The sequence below is a fragment of the Ictalurus furcatus genome, chromosome 14 (assembly GCF_023375685.1).
Source record: "Ictalurus furcatus strain D&B chromosome 14, Billie_1.0, whole genome shotgun sequence".
Classification (NCBI taxonomy): Eukaryota; Metazoa; Chordata; class Actinopteri; order Siluriformes; family Ictaluridae; genus Ictalurus; species Ictalurus furcatus.
The window spans coordinates 1-6,120 of NC_071268.1; the positions used below are offsets into that span (position 1 = coordinate 1).

The 6,120-nt window shown below is 46.7% G+C and overlaps 3 non-coding genes across 3 annotated transcripts; 2 read left to right on the plus strand and 1 right to left on the minus strand.

The window, feature by feature from the left end:
- The first annotated feature begins 4,243 nt into the window (after window positions 1-4,243).
- Window positions 4,244-4,316, plus strand: trnav-cac (transfer RNA valine (anticodon CAC)). Its single transcript has one exon. It is a non-coding gene; the product is annotated as a tRNA-Val (tRNA).
- A 1,178-nt stretch (window positions 4,317-5,494) lies between these two features.
- On the minus strand, window positions 5,495-5,566 carry trnag-ucc (transfer RNA glycine (anticodon UCC)). The gene has a single exon. It is a non-coding gene; the product is annotated as a tRNA-Gly (tRNA).
- Window positions 5,567-5,662: 96 nt separating this feature from the next.
- trnav-cac (transfer RNA valine (anticodon CAC)) lies at window positions 5,663-5,735 on the plus strand. The gene has a single exon. It is a non-coding gene; the product is annotated as a tRNA-Val (tRNA).
- The last annotated feature ends 385 nt before the right edge of the window (window positions 5,736-6,120 follow it).

Genomic DNA, 6,120 nt, shown 5'->3' on the forward strand with positions numbered 1-6,120 from the left:
CCCCTAACCCTAACCCCTAACCCTAACCCTAACCCCTAACCCTAACCCTCACCCTAACCCCCTAACCCTAACCCTAACCCCTAACCCTAACCCTAACCCTAACCCTAACCCCTAACCCTAACCCTAACCCCCTAACCCTAACCCTAACCCTAACCCCTAACCCTAACCCTAACCCCTAACCCTAACCCTAACCCCTAACCCTAACCCTAACCCTAACCCCTAACCCTAACCCTAACCCCCTAATCCTAACCGCTAACCATAACCCCAACCCTAATCAGCCCATGCCTCATGTTTGCAATTCGCTCTACTGTTCTTTTCCCTTCTGGTCGGCCTGTTCATAAGAATCATTCTAATTCATTACAACTCCCAATAAGGACAAACACAGGCAAACGCATACCTATGCCACCCTAGAATCCCTTGAAAGAAAAAGAAAAAAGAATTAAAAAAGAGATTAAAACAATTGAAACCTAAATGGACAAATAAATAAATAATGGGAAAACCCACAGTACACAAGTGGGAAACAGTAATTTAATAAATAATACTATTAGTTTAAAATCTAAATAAAACAATGCAAAAAGCCCCACTACAGATGATTAAAACAGCTAATTTTCTGATTGGTCCTTGGCTGTTATCTTTCAAAAACCACAAAAAGCATGGGAGAGCCTCCTATTGGCCCATTCTAACAGAGTCCCGCCCCCTATACTATAAAAAGGGACGGTTGAGGAGGCAAAAGCTCACTCACTGCTTGCAGCTCTTTGAGAGAAAGCCTTTAAACACTACTCGTACTCTTTTGATGCACAATCTATTTCAGTAAATCTGCTTCCAGCTCTTTGAGAGAAAGCCTTTAAACAACACTCATATTCTTTTGATTCTCAATCTGTTCGGTTAATTGACTTCATATCATAACAAGCCTGCCTGAAGAAGGTTCCAGGAGAACCGAAACGTTGCAACGGCTTGTTAATTTATCCTCACTCCAGAATTCAGGGAAAGTGACTCCACTGATTCAGAATAAAAATTCCTCAAAATACAATTGATAACAAAGCATACAATACAAATTAAGCCCTATCAACCGGGAGAATAACAGATATCTTATACAAATTAAGCCCTACTTCCCTGAAAATTAAAAAGCACATATTACAAATTAAAACCTATTGACCTGAAATAAAAATTCCCCAAAATACAATTGATAACAAAGTATATAATACAAATTAAGCCCTATTACCCAGGAATATAGCAAGTATCTTATACAAATTAAGCCCTATTTTCCTGAAAATAAAAAAGTACACGATACTAATTAAGATCCTACTTACCTGAGAACACACAAAAAAAACATTAAAAATAATAAATAAGCCTACTTACCTGGTTCCGTTCTCCACAGGAATCCTCTCGCACCTAAAACACAGAAAAAAGGTCCAACTTCATTCATTTAGCTCCACAATCACTCTACGAACACACATACACATTAAAAAGGATAAGACTCTTAAACCATGGCTTGGCCAGAGAGAGACGGTTGGACTATGGTTACACGCGGACGCAGACGTGCCGTCCAGAGCATGGCTCGGCCTACGCCCCGTTCCCACCGCGACATAGAGCACCGTGCACAGGGGGAAAGAGTGTTCTCCTACGCGGAGATGGTCGAATACGGAGGCCGTAGGAGCACGGCCCCTACTCACTATCGTGACTTTGATCGTCGGCCGGACAGGCCTCAACCTTTTGAATCCCGGGCCCGTTCGAGGCCCTGTGCCTCTGTGCCTCAGTATATGGTGCGCTCGCACCCCAAAAACAAAAAATCACACCACGGGCAGAAACAAAAGCCAAAACAGTTTACGGACCCTCATATCGACTCGGTCCGCACGTCGTTCAAGATTATAAAATTGTCACATCATGTCAACAATATCCGCCAAGGGCAGCCTCCTGCGATCGGCCAAATTGTAAAATACCTGTCGGAGGTGATCAAACCGGCTTTGCCAAATGCCGCCACACGAGCCCTCATTGAGGACAATGCAAAAAAGTGGGCTCAGAACACCATTGATATTCTGAATAGCCACTACACAAAGGCGTTGTCCGAAGAGGGGAACAAACTCGAACGGATCGGATGCGAAGGGTGGGACCGTTCCTTCGACAAAGCCACCCAGTGGGCCGAACGTACCTTCGGTACAAAACTCAAGCGCCGGACGGTCGACGAGGCCAGACAGTACGCGGAGATGATGGTAGCTCCGCTGAACCTCGAGACGCTGTTCGAAAGCCCAGAGGCCGAACAGGAGTCCGAAACGTCCACCCCGCAGAGAAAACAAACGAGGTCCACGATGACTGACCCGCAGAGCGATGTGTCCTCCGTCGGCGACGAGGACGCGGGCAGCCTTTCGGACGTTTCTCTCAACTTCCCGGCCTCCCCGCAAGTACGACACGCTCCCAGCGTCCGCCCAAACTCCGGTACCAGACAGGAAAAAGACCCTATCCCCATCAGGGACCGCGAACGGGACGGTTCCGACGCACGAAGGGGAATCCGTGTCACTCCACTACAGCCTGACAGGCTCGACAAAGGCTCAATCCCACCGGGAGGCACGAGAAAAAAGACACACGGCATGCAGACACGACATGGCCGTAAAAATATACTCACCGAGTCCGATGGAACTCTTTCCGGGTCGCCGTTCCCTGGGCCAACCCGTGCCGGTATAGTTCCTGGAGAAAAAAACAAAAGAGAAAAAGAATGTTGGGAATGGACCGGCTGACATGGGGGTGAAACCCAGTGGAGTGAGCGACATAAGATGGCCAGTGCACACAGGTTAGCGCCTACCCTGACCCCAACCCTAACCCTAACCCCCTAACCCTAACCCTAACCGCCTAACCCTAACCATAACCGCCTAACCTTAACCCTAACCTTAACCCTAACCTTAACCCTAACCGCCTAACCCTAACCCTAAACCCGAACCCTAACCCTAACCGCCTAACCCTAACCCTAACCGCCCAACCCTAACCCTAAACCCTAACCCTAACCCTAACCGCTAACCATAACCCCAACCCTAACCCTAACCGCTAACCATAACCCCAACCCTAACCCTACTAGTTAACATGAACGCATTCGGATGACTTATTTCACGTCAAAGCATTTTCCTAGGATAGAAAATTTGTTTTGCACAAGCATGTTTGGTGAATGCCAAGGTGCTTTTTTGCTTATCTGAATAGAGTTCTCTCGGCATTACGACAGAGTTTCATAACAGGCTTCATGCTGCACAGGTGAAACCCCAGTGTAGTTCAAGTCCAGTGCCCTTTTCTCTCTGCAGTCGGCAAGATAGTGCACACGAGTTAGTTGACACAGACCGTTGACATGCCTTGAGCAGGCTTCAAGTTGCGTAGGGGAGACCCCAGTGCATTCCAAGTCCAGTGCCATTTTCTCTTGGCCATCAAAGGAAGGGAGCCTGAGACAAGACTTAAGTGCATTTCCTTGGTTCATTTATGTTCTGATGGTTTATGTTTTGATTGTTTCAATGTGCCAACCTTCTTTACCAGCCGTAACCGCGATGGAGAATGAGACAAGGCTTAAGAGTGACTCCAAGGCTCATTTACGTTTTGGTCACTCATGGTCTCAACATTCCAAAGTGTCATGGGTCTTCTCACGCACCACCAGGCTTTCCTCATTAGTATAATGGACAGTATCTCTGCCTGTCATGTGGAAGACTGGAGTTCGATTCCCCGACGGGGAGTTTGTTTTGCATTAGGCCCGACTGTAAGAAAGCCACGGTGCTTGTTTGCTCAGGCGAGTGCGATTCTGTCTGCCGTGAGCCATGGTTTCCATGTGACACATATACTCTACTTTTTTCAGATTTTTCTGTTCTTACCACACCAGATTAAATCACTCCGCTAATAGACAGCTCTCCCGCTTTATGTGGTTGTATTACAGAGGGGAAAACAAAACATTCTTCACCACAGGGTGCTCGTCGGTATCAGTGTTGGGACACTGTGCCATGAAGAAAGCAGGCCTTGCAAGTGGATCCAAGTTTTGCCAATTAAACACTCTGTATGTGCCACTTGCTTTAATTAAACAGCAGTAGATTGAGCACCAGTGACTTGACACCTAACATGCAAAAGGTCCCTGGTTCGAGACCGGGCAGAAACAAGCTAGAAATTTTGAACTTTGCTCACCCCTATACCACCAATGCCATGCTGGGGAAGTCAGCTCTGGTGAACAAAAGTTTAAGGATGTGCCCTTCTCATCCGAAAACCATAGGCAACAGTCAATGTGGTTTCTGTAGTGTAGTGGTTATCACGTTTGCCTCACATGTAAAAGGTCCCTGGTTCGAGACCGGGCAGAAGCAAGCTAGAAATTTTGAACTTTGCTTTAATGACTGAGCGGTTGTCATCACCAAAGATCAGGTCCTCTAGGAACAGCCGGAAAGTGAGACCTCGGACAGAGCAGATTTCCTTCTTTTGTGCTTTTGTAGCAAAGCAGTTAACATTTGCTTACCAAATGAAAGGGAGTCTCTGGTTTTCCCCAGAAAGTGGAAGCCTGGCTCTTTCGTTGCTCAACAAGACTCTGTGCATGACTGGAAAATTTTCCGTAAAGTACTGGTCTCTGAGTTCACCTATCAGCAAGAGGTCTGCGCCCGAAAAAGGCTGGGAGTGGTTTCCCTTCCATTGAGCTTTTGTAGCAAGGCAGATAACAGCTGCTTACAAAATCACAGGCAGTCTCTGCTTTTCCACTGAATGTGGAAGCCTGGCTCTTTCCTTCATCAAGAAGACAAGAGTAATGATGCGCTTGACTCGAGGTTGCAACTTGTAATTCCCCACCTCCAAGCGGGAAAACGCAAAGCAAACGCACCCTCAACCTGAAATTGCCATTCGTCAACCGTGGGAAGTCTTCTCATCTACCGGTTCCTTCCCTGTTCATCGAGTGACGTCGAGTCGGCATGACGGATTCAGAACTCACAAAGTGGCACTTACCTCAGTGGTTATTTGCTTTAGATCAGGGTTCTCCAGTCTTATCCAGAATGGGCCAGTGTGGTTGCAGGTTGTCATTCTAACCAAGCAGAAGCCACACTTTAGTCTATTGAAAGCCAAGATCAGCGGATCCAACAATTGGAATCAGGTGTGGCTCCTGCTAGATTGGAACAAAAAGCTGAAGATTGGACAACGCTGCTTAAGACCAAACAGCATATAGACATATTTGCTTATTAAATATAAAACACTGACTATATAGATGGCTTATCGGGGAAAATGTACACCTCTCATCACAGTTTGCATGCTAGCTTGTCGCTAACAAAAGACAGACACGGAGAGACCGCATGTTCTCAAGTTTTCGCCCCTGTTCACAGGTCAAACGTGCCCTGTTGGATAATGATGTGTTTACAAACAGCAAAGAAGCAGAAAGAGACATAGGAGGCCTGCCAAGAAGCTTACGGCACATTCCATTGACCAATTTATTTTCAGGTAGGTGATTCCTTCCTTTTGTGCCAACTACCATGAAATACCACAAGAAGCGCCGAGTTATAATCAGTACAATGGCCGGGAATCAAACCCGGGTCAACTGCTTGGAAGGCAGCTATGCTCACCACTATACCACCAATGCCACGCTGGGCAATTCAACTCTGGTGAGCAAAAGTTTAAGGATGTGCTCTTCTCATCAGAAGACCATAAGCAACAGCCAAAGGACTCACCTGCTGTGGTTTCTGTAGTGTAGTGGTTATCACATTTGCCTCACATGCAAAAGGTCGCTGGTTCGAGACCGGGCAGAAGCAAGCTAGAAATTTTGAACTTTGCTTTAATGACTGAGCGGTTGTCATCACCGTAGGATCAGGTCCTCTAGGAACAGCCGGAAAGCGAGACCTCGGACAGAGCAGATTTCCTTCTTTTGTGCTTTTGTAGCAAAGCAGTTAACATTTGCTTACCAAATGAAAGGGAGTCTCTGGTTTTCCCCAGAAAGTGGAAGCCTGGCTCTTTCGTTGCTCAACAAGACTCTGTGCGTGACTGGAAAATTTTCCGTAAAGTACTGGTCTCCGAGTGCACCTATCAGCAAGAGGTCTGCACCCGAAAAAGGCTGGGAGCGGTTTCCCTTCCATTGAGCTTTTGTAGCAAGGCAGATAACAGCTGCTTGCAAAATCACAGGCAGTCTCTGCTTTTCCA